This window comes from Malania oleifera, chromosome 1 (assembly GCF_029873635.1).
Source record: "Malania oleifera isolate guangnan ecotype guangnan chromosome 1, ASM2987363v1, whole genome shotgun sequence".
NCBI lineage: Eukaryota > Viridiplantae > Streptophyta > Magnoliopsida > Santalales > Ximeniaceae > Malania > Malania oleifera.
In genome coordinates, this window is record NC_080417.1 from 26,773,217 (window position 1) to 26,789,370 (window position 16,154).

The 16,154-nt window shown below is 33.1% G+C and overlaps 1 pseudogene; it reads left to right on the top strand.

Moving 5' to 3' along the window:
* Positions 1–3,033: 3,033 nt before the first annotated feature.
* On the top strand, positions 3,034–7,491 carry LOC131154601 (PI-PLC X domain-containing protein At5g67130-like; annotated as a pseudogene).
* Positions 7,492–16,154: the final 8,663 nt, after the last annotated feature.

The following is a 16,154-nucleotide window of genomic DNA, read 5'->3' on the forward strand; positions in this document are numbered from 1 at the left end:
AAACACACTCTCACACTTTGATTGCCTAGTGACATTATCTTGAGAGTTGTAGTATTATCTGCATTGAGCTTATAGTTCTTATTATATTGATGTGCATTGATTATTGCTTGTGCTTAATGGTACATATCTACTTAGTGTAAGAAGCATTTCCGTGTACGAAAAAATTTGTATATCAAATTTTGTTGGCCAAACTAGGCTTTTCAATCTTGTTTCGATGATAACAAATGAAGCTGATATAACTTGTTTGTTGAGTGATTTTTGTTTCAGGAATACGTATCTTAACACAAGAGAAAGAAGATATGAATTAAAGCATCATCAAGAGAACAAGCTTACAATATCAAAAGAAAGCTTCAACAAATTTTTCAAGCAGTAAAGAAAAAGACTTGAAGCCTTAGTACTTAAAAGCTTAAAGACAAAAAGGGGACTTGAAGTCAAGAGGATTATCAAAGTCTTGAAGAATTATGCTTAAGAAAATCTTGTTGTAAGTACTTCTTGTCAAATGACAATTTAGAGAATATGAAGCTCTTTAAGGGACCAATATGGACTTAAGAAACTTATTTTTAAATCCTTGGAAATATTTTATGAAAAATCACATCATGAGTGTAAAACTGAAATTGAAAAACCAAAAGAAAAACCAGTTTTTTTTCTGTCAAGCTGACTGACTTAACCAAGGCAAAATCACTTAGCCGACTGACCCAAAATTTACTGTGTTTTGCCAGCCGACTGACAATTTCTTGAATTAATTTTTGGGAGACAGAATGGTGTTAGCCGCTTATCCAACCGACTGACCCTGTGATTTTTGAACTATCCAATTGTCTGTCCAGCTGACTGACTCCATAGGTTTTATTTTTTAAATCCCAACGGGAAAATTTCAAAAATTGGCTTTTCAAAATATGAACAATGTAAAAATTTGGAAACTACTCAAAGACACTTGGGGAACAAGGAAACTAAGCCAAGAATGCCTATAAATACTTCTTCAAACTCAAGAATTATTATCCAAGTAATTACTCAGCTCTCTTGAAATTAAAACATTTAATCTCTCAAAGCTCTCTATTGCTCACACTCCATCTGTGAGAAAAGTTCTGAAACCCTACTGAAATATCAAAGCCACGATTCATACTCTGAATTTTATTATTCAAAATGAACTCTTAGTGATCTTTAAACACTTGAGCTTCATAGTTTCTTTATTGTTTATTTGATTGAAGTATTGATTGTGCTCTAACTTGCACAACTCTACTCTATTTTGAGAGTTTCTTTTGTACACAGATCATTATAGCAATCTTGTTGTTTTGTTGACGGTTCAAGGCTTGTTTGGATCGTTGTAACGAGTGAGGATTGTTCACTTGGAGAAATTTCTCTACCTAAAAAGAGGGATTTTTTTGTAAAGGCATGCTTTGCCCGGTAAAGAGTATACTTAGTGGAATCCTTTGATGGAATTGACCAAAGGCGAGGACGTAGATTGAGGATAAGCTGAACCTCTTAAATCTCGGTGTTATTCTTCTCCTTACTCTCTTTACTTTCCGCATTATATATTATCTATATCAAGTGCAGGTTGCAGGGCTTGTACATCATATTCAAGGAAATCTCTTGATTTAAGAAAGTACGTTTTTAATTAACCGTTTGCGAAAACCCACAAGGGAGTACGTTGGTTAATTTGTGGAAATTTTGGTTAAGAGACAAAGCAATAAAAATTCATTTAAAACATGTTTTACAAAACAACTGCAGGATTTCTATCAAATGGAAATATTATTCTTGAATGATTGGTTGAGCTTTGATTGGATTGTATTTTGTTTTAAGTTTGTGGTGTGATTTGGTTTAGATTGTAAATTGATTAATTTACTTTTATAGTGTTGAATTAAAACAAGTAAGAATTAAAAAAAAAATAAGTTTAATCTAAATATTCCAATTCACCCCCCTTCTTGGTGGCTATTCTTAATTTCAATTCGTATCGGAGCCTAATTATAGTAATTCTTAATACGAAACTATAAAACGATCAAATGGCCAATATAGGAATAGAACCCTTCGGTGAGGGCCAATCCTCAACCCATCCACCAATCTTCTGTGGACATAATTACACCTTCTGGAAAAAGAGAATGCAAATTTATCTCCAACACATAGATTGGAAAGCATGGGAAGTAGTTATAGATGGAGACCTTATTCCCACCAAGATAGTAGATGGAAAACAAACTCCAAGTGAGAAAAAGGATATGATGATTTAGATTACAAAATGCTTCAAATAAATTCAAGCGCTATAAATGTCTTATACTGTGCTTTAGACGCTAATAATTTTAATAGGGTCATGGCCTGCAAAATGGCTAAGGGGATTTGAGACAAATTAGAAGTCACATATGAAGGAGCAATAGATGTTAGAGATAATAGGATAAACATGCTAACAAGTGAATATGAAGCATTCAAGATGAACTCAGATGAAATAATATCAAGTATGTACACAAGATTTACCCACATAATAAATTCCTTAAGTGCTTTAGGAAAAACTTTTACTACCTACGAAATGATTAGGAAAATTCTAAGAGGCCTTTAATCCATTTGGGAACCAAAGGCTACAGCTATCACTGAAGATAGAAACCTCAAGACCACCTCTTTAGATGAACTCATAAGTTCACTCCTTACCTATGAAATGACCTTAAAAGAAAGGAATCCTAAACTAAAGCATAAAAGATCTATTGCACTAAAAGCATCTAGCCACAGCTCTAATGAAGAAGAAACTGAAACAAGTGACTTAGATCAAGATGAATTAGCATTCTTCACTAAAAGACTATGTAAATTTTATAAAAGGAATAAAAGATTTTCTAGAAAGTTCAATAAAAGAAACTTGAAAAAGGAGAAACAAGTAGGAAAGAAAATAAAAGTAAGAATGAACCTCCAATATGCTATCATTGCAAGAAACCAGGGCATATCAAACCGAATTGTCCATTGCTCAAGAAAGACAAGAAGAAAAAGAAGGAAGCTATGAAGGCTACTTGGGATGACTCAAGCTCCAACGAAACAAAAAACGAATCGAGCATACAAGAGATGGCAAATATTTGTTTCATGGAGAATGACGAAGAGGTAAATTCCTACTACTCTTCAACAGAATCTTACAATGAGTCTTGTGAGGAGTCGTGTGATAGTATGCCTTCATACAAGGAATTACAAGTTGAATTGTTTTCTCTGCATAAAAGATTCATAAAAATTTCCAAAAGAAATATAACTTTGAACGATCAAAATAAAGAACTATTGAAGCAACTTGAATCATTTAAAACCATTGAAAAAGAAAAAGACTCTTGTATTGATAAGTTAGAAGAGGAAGTAAATAAAGTAACTCAAGAATTAGAAAAACTCATAAAGAAAGTTTGAATAAAAAGAATTTATAAGTGAATGAACTTAAGAAATTAGTAGATGATAAGGAGAAAATTATATATAACTTTACCAAAGGTAAAGATAATTTTGAAAATATGATTGGATAACAAAGGCTTCATGGAAATAAGGAATGAATAGGATATAATAAAACAAATAAAAAGAATAAGAAATTATACATGGGATACTTTGTCAAGGAAGCCAAGCATTATGCAAGCACTTCCTCAAACAACAAACATGAACACACCATTTGCTATATGTGCAAGACTAAAGGTCACGTAATGTTCAATTGCCCACTAAAAAGAAAGTATGTTAAAGTGCAAGGAGAATGGAAAGTCAATAATGGAACTAACAAAAAAAAAATGTTAAAAGAATTTGGGCTCCAAAGACTAACACAATGAATTCTCTATTGTAGGTATGCTTTAGGACAACACCGTCAATGGAAAAATGGCACTTGGACAGCGGGTGTTTAAGGCACATGACCGGTGATAAGACCAAGTTTACCACACTAAGACAAAAGGATGGGGGATATGTCACCTTCGGCAACAATGCCAAAGGTAAAATAATTGACATTGAAAAAATAGGTAAAGAATCTTCTCTCACTATTGATAATGTGCTATTAGTAGAAGAATTAAAACACAATCTTTTAAGCATTAGCCAATTAAGCGACAAAGGGTTTGAAATAACTTTTAAGAAAGAAAAATGTGTTATCCAAAATCCTAAGGAAAATAAAACCTTGTTTATAGCTCATAGGATAAACAATGTTTATTGTATAAATTTTGAGAATCTAGTAAATCAAAACGTAACTTTTTTGGCAGCAATAAATGAAATAAGTTGGCTATGGTATAGGAAACTAGGACATGCTAGCATGGATCTACTATCCAAATTATCTAAGAAAAATATTGTAAAAGGATTACCAAATGCTAAATTCATAAAAGACTAGATGTGTGATGCATGCCAAAAGGGAAAGCAAGTCAAAACAAGTTTCAAAAAGAAAAAATACATGTCTACTAAAAGACCCCTAGAACTACTGCACCTAAACTTATTTAATTCAACTAGAACCTTAAGTCTAGGAGGTAAACAATATGCTTTTGTAATATGGATGATTCTTCAAGATTCACTTGGGTATTATTTTTAGCAAACAAGGATGAAGCTTGCACTACAAAAAAACTAGTTTTTAGTTACAAAAGTATTAGTGATGAATTCAATTTCGTCACTAAAAGTTAGTATTAGTGACAGTTTTTAAGAGTCAAAGCATTAGTGACGGTTTTAGCAGCTGTCACTAATAAGACACAATTAGTGACAGTTTTAAAACCGTCACTAATACTTTCGTCACTAAAAATAGCGCAATAAACAATTTTCACACGAAAATTTTTTTGGGAAAATATTAATGAAGATTCTAGGGTATTAGTGACGGTTTTGAAACCGTCACTACTAGTGTTTTAATTTAAAAAATATTAAAAAAGAAATAGTTAAGGGTATTAGTGACTGTTTGGGAGAATCGTCACTAGTAAGGGGGTATTAGTGACGGTTTTGAAATCGTCACTACTAGTGTTTTTACTTGAAAAATATTAAAAAAGAAATAATTAAGGGTATTAGTGACGGTTTTGAAACTGTCACTACTAGTGTTTTTACTTGAAAAATATTAAAAAAGAAATAATTAAGGGTATTAGTGACGGTTTTGAAACCGTCACTACTAGTATTTTTATTTAAAAATATTAAAAAAGAAATAGTTAAGGGTATTAGTGACGGTTTTGAAACCGTTACTACTAGTGTTTTTATTTAAATTTTTTTTTGAAAGAAATAGTTAAGGATATTAGTGACGGTTTGAGAGAACCGTCACTAATAAGGGGGTATTAGTGACGGTTTTGAAACCTTCATTACTAGTGTTTTTATTTAAAAAATATTAAAAAAGAAATAGTTAAGGGTATTAGTGACGGTTTTGGAACCGTCACTACTAGTGTTTTTATTTAAAAAATATTAAAAAGAAATAGTTAAGGGTATTAGTGATGGTTTGAGAGAACTGTCACTAATAAAAGGGTATTAGTGATGGTTTTGAAACCATCACTACTATTATTTTTATTTAAAAAATATTTAAAAAAAATAGTTAAGGGTATTAGTGACAGTTTGGGAGAACCATCACTAATAAGGGGGTATTAGTGACGGTTTTGAAACCGTCACTACTAGTGTTTTTATTTAAAAAATTTTTAAAAAGAAATAGTTAAGGGTATTAGTGACGGTTTGGGAGAACCGTCACTAATAATGGGGTATTAGTGATGGTTTTGAAACCGTCACTGATGCTCGAAATCTTAAATTCCCACACTTTCCCCAAATTTCTTCTTTCTCCTCCCGTCTCCTTCTCCCTCGCGCGGTCTCTTCTTTCCCCAACTTTCATTCTGCTCCTCCCTCCATTCCCACTGTCCCACTCCATTACTCCGTTGCCGCCCCCCGAAACTCTCCTGGAAAACCATCGCCGCCGCCCCTAATTGCGTTTCCAATCATAGAAAATAAAAAATGCAGACATGTCATCATCCCTGTTATATTTATCTTTTTCCTTCTCTTTATCTTTCTCTCTCTCTCTCTCTCTCTCTCTCTCTCTCTCTCTCTCTCTCTCTCTCTCTCTCTCATGTATTTGCATTCTTTATTTGCAGAGACCTAATCGATTCCTGAGGAATTTCCCCACCCAACTCTTGTTTCTTGCACTGTGTTCCTGAGGAATTTCCCCACCCAACTCTTGTTTCTTGCACTGTGTCTCTTCCCCTGTTCTTCGTCCTCTCTCAAGGTATCACTGTCATCTCCCGTCTTTCTCTTCATCGGTTCTTGATTTTTTTTACCCCCCCCCCCCCCATTTTTTTTTTAAGTTTATAATTTTCATCTCATGGTTATTGTCCCTGAATTAGTTGGCAGAGACATGTGCTTCGGACGGCAACTATGACGCCGGCTTGCGCTGCGAAACGTGTGATGCAAACGAGAATACTTAGCCCAGATGTACCCGGATCCGACCACTGGAACCCACATCGAAGGTCTATGATTTCTCTATGTTTTGATCTCAATCTCTAATTATCTAATGCGCGAACCGTGATGAATATTTTGTTTATGAGCGGGTTGTACTAATATGGGTGGTCAGATGATTGATTAGGTGAACATTCTACCTTTTAATCGGTATTCATGGCTGATGACTCACAACTCCTACTGTCTTTTGCGAGCGAAGCCCGCGATGGGACCTGTTCTTGTTTCTCCCAGGAACCAAGAAGATTCAGTTACCAATCAGCTTAATGTAATATTCGTTTTTCTTCCTTGGTTTTTTCGCCATCTAGGTTGGTTTTTGGAAGTATTTTTTATGCTTCGAAAAGAAATTTTTTTATATAATTTCAACTGTTGTCTTTAGTTGTTTCAGGAATATATGCCCCTCGGAATCTATTCTACTTTGCATTATGCTTGTTTTTACACTTTTGTTCAGTCAATGACAATTTTTTATTTTTCAATTTTCAAGAAGTGTTTTGGTCATTGTGAGTATTTGTCGCGTAAAAAATTTTTTTTTTCCTGATAAACTCTTCATACACAATCCACTTATGCCACTCTCACTTGCACAAATCCTCACATGGATGTTTCCTTACCTAAATCATTGCACATTGGTCATGGCATACTCTTTACAATCAAAACATCCTAGAAATTCAATTTATTCAGATTTATTTTGAACTTTTTATTTACTCTGTAAGTAAGTATTTCTAATGTAAATTATCATTTTAATGAACTATTTTGATCATTTGTCGCTCTATAGAATGGCACATTGATCACAACATAATCCAATATTTAGGACATTGTTTCTGTTAAAATATTTTTTTTAACAATTTGCTGTGAAATATGTGCTCATTGTAGAATGGTGTTCGAGGTCTAATGCTTGATATGTATGACTTCGCCAACGATATATGGTTATGTCACTCCTATGGTGGAGTATGTTACAACTACACAACATTTGTAAGTGCTTCAATACCTAATTCTGTGAGGGCAATTTCCTCGATTTGATCAAGTGCTAACTGTTAATTGTAGCAACCAGCCATTAATGTGCTGAAAGAGATTCAAAGGTTTTTGGAAGCAAACCCATCAGAGATTATTTCCAAATTTTTGGGGTGAGAATGTTGTATGATCTGCGCAGGTAGAAGGGTCTTTTCCAAATGATTTGTTTGGATGCAACAAAGGTGTGCGTTTATGGTTAACGTCAACGGTATCAGCAAAGGTTTGTCTGTGTCTATGTCCCTGCCTCTATTATGTATTGCTTTTAGATTTTATATTTTTGATTATTTTGTGTTACGTGTCTACATATCGTTAGATGTTTGGATTCTTTTGATTTCAACAACATGGAAGATTTGAAAATCCACCTTCTTCGGTCGTCAGTCACGAGAGTATAAACCGAGAGAGAGAGAGAGAGAGAGAGAGAGAGAGAGAGAGAGAGAATGGTGCAACACTCAATTCCAGATCTCCACGCACATGATTTCTTCCAGGTATGGATCTTGTCCTTCTAAAAGTCTCAACTTTTCCAGATTTTAATTTCCATTTTGGTTGGTTTATTGGTTTCGGGACTCAAATCTATTTTTATTTTTTTTAAATTTTCTTCTAGTGATGGTCGACATCTGGGCCCACAAGTTGATCAATAAGCACAAATTGAGATAATTTGAAAATAAGGTTTTCAAATAATTTGACTAGAACACCTAATTTGTATAAATGTCTTGAAAAATTTGACCTTGAGAGGTACGAGTCAAAAAGAAAGTCCTTATAATTGAAGCAACATCCTTGAAAATGTCAATTCGGTTTCAAAGTATAATGCACTTAGGGCGATTGTTGCTCTAGTGCGTCTAGTTTGTAAAACTGGTTTGAATGAGTAATGTTAAAAGTCAGAGCTTGTGATGTCTCAAGTCCGTAGGTCTTTACATTTTCAAGTTTTAATAGATACTCCAGATAATTGTTAATATATTTATTCTGAGAGTATCGATATCATTTGTAATATAAATAATTATTATTGGATTATGACAATCTTCTTTTAATGAAGTTATCATGAACAATGAATAATCCGTAAAGTAACTTAAAGAGTCTGACAATTTCAACTATTATCGTAATTTAATGAGACAAAAAGTAAATGACTATCAAGTGAATATAGAGCTTTAAGTGTTACAATACTTTAATAAGCATATTTATTAACGACATTTAAGATAAAGAAAAATAATGGTTAGAAAAGGAGTTGGTTGTTAAATTTTGTAGCTCGTAACTAAGCTTAGGGACATTTCCTTTATAGAGGTCAAACTTCGGGCACCCTAAAATAATATTATTTATTATGTTTATTTTATTTTTTTGAGATTAACAAGGTTTAGGTAAAGCTTTTTAAAACCGGTTTCTAAAATAGTTGCCCAAAAAATCAGCCCTACTTATGAATAAGTGTGAGAAATTGCCTAACTAAAGGGTTGATTCCTTGTACATAGATGAACTAATCCATGCTAGGGTTTACAAACATGCAAACTAATGCATAAATAGGCTACCTACAACATAGTTCCTGCATTTATTATATTAATTTTTTTTTCTTGCTATCCTAAAAGGGATATCCTGATTATGACTTAAGACTTCGAACTTTCATGTTAAAGGTCTTAACTAATAGTATGACTGTTTTGTTATTGACTATGAATGTTTGATTTGCTAGCATGCTACATATCTTGTTCTGGATGCTTCCACTTTATTCTTTAGAGTTTATGATGGACATGGAGATAAGAATCGGGAGGTTCTTATAGTGGGGTGGATGGTGGTGGCTGCATCAACGATTCTTTATCTAGTTTACCCGGAGTTTCTTTTCAAAATTGATTTGAAATGCGATAAACCTACAAGAAGGGCATCAAGATTCAAGTGAAATAAAACTAATATTTAAATCATACCTTAACTATAAGCGACAACCTATCAAATGAAAGGTTAAAATTCATTTTGTCTACATGGGCAGGCTTATCGCATTTCAAATCAATTTTGAAAAGAAACTCCGGGTAAACTAGATAAAGAGTCGTTGATGCAACCACCACCATCCATAGCCTCGTCATCCTTCTCTGTCATCCGAGACCTCATTGTCCTTCATCACCCTCCATGACCTCGTCATCTGCTCCATCACCATCAAGGTCGAGGATTCTGAAGTTGGGCCCTAGATTACAGATTGAGCCTTATTGTTCGAGAACTTCGCCCTCGAGGATGACGCTGCAGCAAGCCATAGCTGCCCATGCTGCCATGGTCTCTCACTGTCGAAGCTCGCATCACCATCACTACTAATTGCCCAATTTAAATTTTAATTTATATAATATATTTGTATTTGAATTTGAATTTGTATAATATATTTGTATTTTTATTTAAATTTGAATTTGAATTTTGAATTTGTATAATGTATTTGTATTTAAATTTGAATTTGTATAATATATTTATATTTGAATTTGAATTTGAATTTGTATAATATATTTGTATTTTTATTTAAATTTGAATTTGAATTTTGAATAATTTATGAATTTTTTAGAAATTATGATTTAATGTTACGTATACGAAAATGTAATTATATATTTTTACAGAAATTAATAATTGGAAAAAAAATAATTTAAAATTATAAGTGACAATTTTAAAACTGTCACTACTAATTGTCCTATTTAAGTATTAGTGAAGGTTTCAAAACCATCACTAATAATTATCTTTTTTCTTAAAAGAGTTTTAGCGAAGGTTTTCAAACCGTCATTAATAATATAGTATTAGTGACAGTTTTATAGAATTAGTGACGGTTTGAAAACCGTCACTAATAGTTGCCTGTGAGCAATAGTGACGATTTTCAAACCGTCACTAATAATAGAACATTAGTGACGATTTTAAATCATCACTAATAATAGAGCATTTGTGACGAATTTAAAACCGTCACTAATACTATGGCTTTAGTGATGATTTTGATGGAGCCGGTGTAGAATTTATAGTGACGGACTTAGGTTTTTTAGTAATGGTTTCAAACCGTCACTAATACTCTATTATTAGTGATGGTTTTAAACCATCACTAATACTCTATTATTAGTGACGGTTTCAAAAATTTGTCACTAATAAGTATTAGTAACGACAAATATAGCGACTAGATTAGTGACGATTTTGTGATTATTAGTGATGGTTTTGAACCGTCACTAATAACCTTATTTTTTGTAGTGTTGTGACATGCTAATACCTTATGCAAGAAATTATAAAATGAAAAGGGCTATAATGTAACAAGTTTTAGAAGCGATCAAAGTAGGGAGTTTAGAAACAAAGAGGTTGATAAGTTCTGTAATGAAAATGGAATAAAACATAATTTTTCAACACCTAGAACTCCACAACAAAATGGAGTTGTAGAAAGAAAAAATAGAACTCTACAAGAAATGGCAAGAATAATGCTAAATGAAAATAATCTACCTAAATACTTTTGAACAGAAGTTGTAAATACAACATGCTACATTGTAAATAAGGTATCTATAAGATCAAGTATAGACAAAACACCATATGAACTTTGGAAAGGTAGAAAACCTAATATTTCTTACTTTCATGTATTCGGATGCAAATGCTTTATTCTTAATACTAAAGATGATTTAGGAAAGTTCAATGTAAAATCTAATGAAGGTATCTTCTTAGGTTATTCTACAAATAGTAAAGCTTATAGGGTTTATAATAAAAGAACTCTAACAATTATTGAATCAATACACATAATATTTGATGAGTCAAACAACTATGATAATAAGGCTAAGATTGATGAGAAAGAAGACAATTCACAAAAAGAAGAAGACCTTGAAATAAAAGAAGAAAACAATAAAGAAGCTTCAAATGAAAACATAATAGAAATTCTAAAACTTCCTAAAGAATGGAAATATGCTAAAAGTCATCCAAAAGAACAAATCATTGGTGAAACATCAAAAGGTATAACTACTAGAGCCTCATTGAAAAATATTTGCAACCATTATGCTTTTTTGTCTCAAGATGAACCTAAAAACATTAAAGAAGTTTTAAAAGATGATTCTTGGATTATAGCTATGCAAGAAAAACTAAATCAATTTGAAAGGAGTCAAGTGTGAGAACTTATACCTAAACCCAAAGATAAATCAATCATAGGAACTAAATGGGTGTTTAAAAATAAAAAGGATGAAAATAGAGTAGTTGTAAGAAATAAAGTTAGACTTATAGCACAAGGATATAATCAAGAAGAATGAATTGATTACGATAAAACCTTTGCTCTCGTAGCTAGAATGGAAGCAATTAGGATGCTCTTAGCCTTTACAACCTATAAGGATTTTAAATTATACCAAATGGACGTAAAAAGTGCATTCCTAAATGGTTATATAAATGAAGAAGTATATGTTAAACAACCTCCACGTTTCGAAGATGTAAAAAATCCAAATAATGTATTTAAGTTGACAAAAGCATTGTACGGTTTGAAACAAACTCCTAGAGTTTGGTATGAAAGGCTAAGTAAATTCCTACTTAAAAATGAATTCTCAAGAGGAAAGTTTGATAGCACCTTATTCATTAAAAACAAAAACAAAGACATGCTAATTGTCTAAATATATGTGGATGATATCATATTCGGGGCTACAAATGAAGCTCTATGTAAAGACTTTGTCACATGTATGCAAAAAGAATTTGAAATAAGTATGATGGGAGAATTAAATTATTTCCTAAGACTTCAAATTAAACAAGCTAAAAATGGGACGTTTATAAATCAAACCAAATATATTAAAGATATGCTTAAAAATTTTGATATGGAACAAAGTAAACCAATAGGAACTCCAATGAGTACTTCAACAAGCCTTGACAGAGATGAAAAAGGAAAGCAAATAGATACAAAACACTATAGGGGAATAATTGGCAGTTTACTATATTTAATCGCTAGTAGAACTAATATTATGTTTAGTGTATGAAAGTGTGCAAGATTTCAATCAGCACCTAAAGAATCACATCTAATAGCAGTTAAAAGAATACTTAGGTACTTACTAGGAACACTTGATCTAGGTTTATGGTACCCAAAAGATACTGATTTCAATATGATAAGTTATTCTGATGCTGATTATGCTAAATGTAAGGTTGATAGAAAGAGAACAAATGGGACATGTCACTTTCTAGGACAATCATTAGTGTCATGGTTCTCAAAGAAACAAAACTCCATAGCTTTATCAATCGCTGAAACTGAATATGTAGCAGCTGAAAGTTGTTGTGCACAAATACTATACATGAAACAACAATTAAAAGACTTCAATCTAGATTACAAAACAATACCTATAAAATGTGATAATACAAGTGTGATTAATATATCAAAAAATCCTATCTCATACTCAAGAACTAAGCATATAGATATAAGGCATCACTTTTTAAGTGATTATGTTCAAAAAAGAGACATAATTCTCAAATTTATAAATATACATGATCAATGGGCGAATATATTTACTAAACCTCTCGTAGAAGATAGATTTATAAATATTAGGAGAGAGCTAGGTCTATTGCACAATAGAGAAATTGAGTAAAAAGTCAAAAAATAAAGAACTCAAACAAGTAGGATGAAGTCAGCCGACTGGCTCCAGACCTAGCCGACTGACTGAGTGATTAAACTTCGAAACAAAGGGCAGTTAACCGACTGGCTCCAGACTCAGCCGACTAACTGATGGAAAACCCTAACTTTACTTATAAAAATTCGAGTCATTCGAGTGGTTAGCCAACTAACCTAGGGTTTCTTCTCAAGCTTTACCTTTCACCTCTTCCTCTCCTTTGCTCTTCTTCCTCATAATACCACCAAAGATCATCCTCCAACACAAAAAATTTCATCCAAATGCAGAGGATCAAATCTGTTGGAAGCAAGAAAGGATCTACCTCTTCACAACAACACTCTGGAGATCCAGCCATTTAACAATGGCTCGTGGATCCTCATGCCAAAACCCTCTACCACAATCATCTAAGCATGATGGAACCTCTTCTTGGTAAAATTCTTGATGCTTCTTTCTTTTCCTCTAATTTTCCACACATCCTTTCATTATTCGAAACTCTTGGATGGAAAAACTTCATACTATTTCAAGCTAAGGGCCATTTCCCAACCCTTATCAAACTTTTCTATGCAAATCTTGTTCGAGAAGCAAACGGACTTTCAACAAAAGTTATAGGGAAGTCTATATCTCTTACACCATAATCACTTGCAAAAATTTTTCACATACCAAATGGCGAGTTTAGGTGTCCTACTTTTGGAACGTCTTGGATTTACGAACAAGACTTCACTCCAGAAAAATTTCTTCCGTTGGTATTGGACCATGCTTCTCTTTCATTTGAAGATCCTCCCTTATATAAACACCTAAATCTTTAGGTGCAAATACTGTAGAAAATCATCACATATAACATCCTTCCTCAAGCAGGATCTCATGCCTATATTTCTTATGTTGATTATTTTGTCCTCTGGTGCCTGCTCAAGGGCAAGAAGCTAGATTTACCAAGCCTTATGCTTCAATGGATGATTACACGTGTAGAGGCACGAAGGGTTACTCTTCCTTATGGAGGAACCCTAAATATGCTCTTTGTTAAACTTCATATATCCTCATCTTCTGATCGTTTTGTCAAACGTACTCACTATGATATTTTTAACTCTACTACTCTTAAGTTGATGGGCTATGAAAGACGCAATGATGACTGGATTCTTAAAGGAAGTAGAGTTCAAGCACCTCCTCATCCTCCTGTTGCTGGTCCTCCTGCTTGGTTCAATCCATTTTACCAGCAGTTCACTAGTTTTAGCCAAAACATACAGACTAGAATCAAATCTCTTCAAACCAACTTCTCACCTCTTCAAGCAAATTATTCTTCACTTAATGACTCTGTAGGTCGCATTGAAAAACATCTAGCCAGTTCATCTCGTCCTTTAGATCCTATGGATATTAGTTCTGCTCCTACAAGTAATGTAGGAAGTGATGAAGAGGACTCCCAAGATGGAAATGGTGATGATGAAGAAAACACTGAAGAAGAACATGAAGAAGGTGAAGACAATGAATAAGAAGAAGAAGAAGAAGAAGAAGATGCAGCTGATGATAACTGATGTTCTATTTTCTTTGAAATTTTTTTTTCTTATTTCGGTATGTAATATGTTTTTGAATGGTAGCTTTGCTTACTTATTTTCCCTTACTTTTTGATTGATGTCCAAAGGGGGGGAGTTTTTTTGTGAGACGCAAAGATGGAAGTAGAGTACTTATGTTATGTAATACTATGCACTTTTCCCTATGTATTATGAACTATGTATATCTATGGATGAGTATGTGCATGAAAACTATGCTTATATGGATGTATATCTACAAACCTATGTATTATGAACTATGTATCTGATGCTTATATGGATGTATATCTATGGATGAGTATGTGCATGAGAACTATGAGTTTTGATATCGGATACATATGCATATAGTAAGGGGGAGTTTATTTTTATCCTTATCTTTGCTTCTCATTTGTCATCTTCAAAAAGGGGGAGATTGTTGGACAAACTTAGTTTTTCAATCTTATTTTGATGATAACAAATGAAGTTGATATAACTTGTCTGTTGAGTGATTTTTGTTTCAGGAATACATATCTCAACACAAAAGAAAGAAGCTATGAATTAAAGCATCATCAAAAGAACAAGCTTACAATATCGAGAGAAAGTTTCAACAAATTTTTCAAGCAGTAAAGAAAACGACTTGAAGCCTCAGTACTTAAAAGCTTAAAGACAAAAACGGGACTTGAAGTAAAGAGGATTATCAAAGTCTTGAAGAATTATGCTTAAGAAAAGCTTGTTGTAAGTACTTCATGTCAAATGACAATTTAGAGAATATGAAGCTCTTCAAGGGACCAATATGGCCTTAAGAAACTTATTTTTAAATCCCTAGAAATATTTTATGAAAAATCACATCATGAGTGTAAAACTAAAATTGAAAAACCAAAAGGAAAAACTAGTTTTTTGTCTATCCAGTCGACTGACTTAACCAAGGCAAAATCACTCAGCCAACTGACCCAAAATATACTATGTTTTGCCAGCCGACTGACAATTTCTTAAATTAATTTTTGGGAGACAGAATAGTGTCAGCCACCTGTCCAACCGATTGACCCTGTGATATTTGAACTATCCAGTCGCCTATCTAGCCGACTAACTCCACGGGTTTTATTTTTTAAATCCTAACGGGAAAATTTCAAAAATTGGCTTTTCAAAATATGAACGTTGTAAAAACTTGGAAACTACTCAAAGACACTTGGGGAACAAGGAAACTATGCCAAGAATGCCTATAAATACTCCTTCAAACTCAAGAATTATTATCCAAGTAATTACTCAGCTCCCTTGAAATTAAAGCATTGAATCTCTCAAAGCTCTCTATTGCTCACACTCCATGTAGGACAAAAGTTTTGAAACCCTGCTAAAATATCAAGGCCACGATTCATACTCTGAATTTTATTATTCAAAACGAACTTTTGGTGATCTCTTAACACTTAAGCTTCATAGTTTCTTTATTCTTTATTTGATTGAAGTATTGATTGCGCTCTAACTTGTACAACTCTACTATGTTTTGAGAGTTTCTTTTGTACACAGATCATTATAGCAATCTTGTTGTTTTGTTGACGGTTCAAGGCTTGTTTGGATCGTTGTAACGAGTGAGGATTGTTCACTTGGAGAAGTTTCTCTACCTAAAAAGAGGGATTTTTTGTAAAGGCCTGCTCTACCCGGTAAAGAGTATACTTAGTGGAATCCTTTGGTGGAATTAACCAAAGGAGAGAACGTAGGCTGAGAA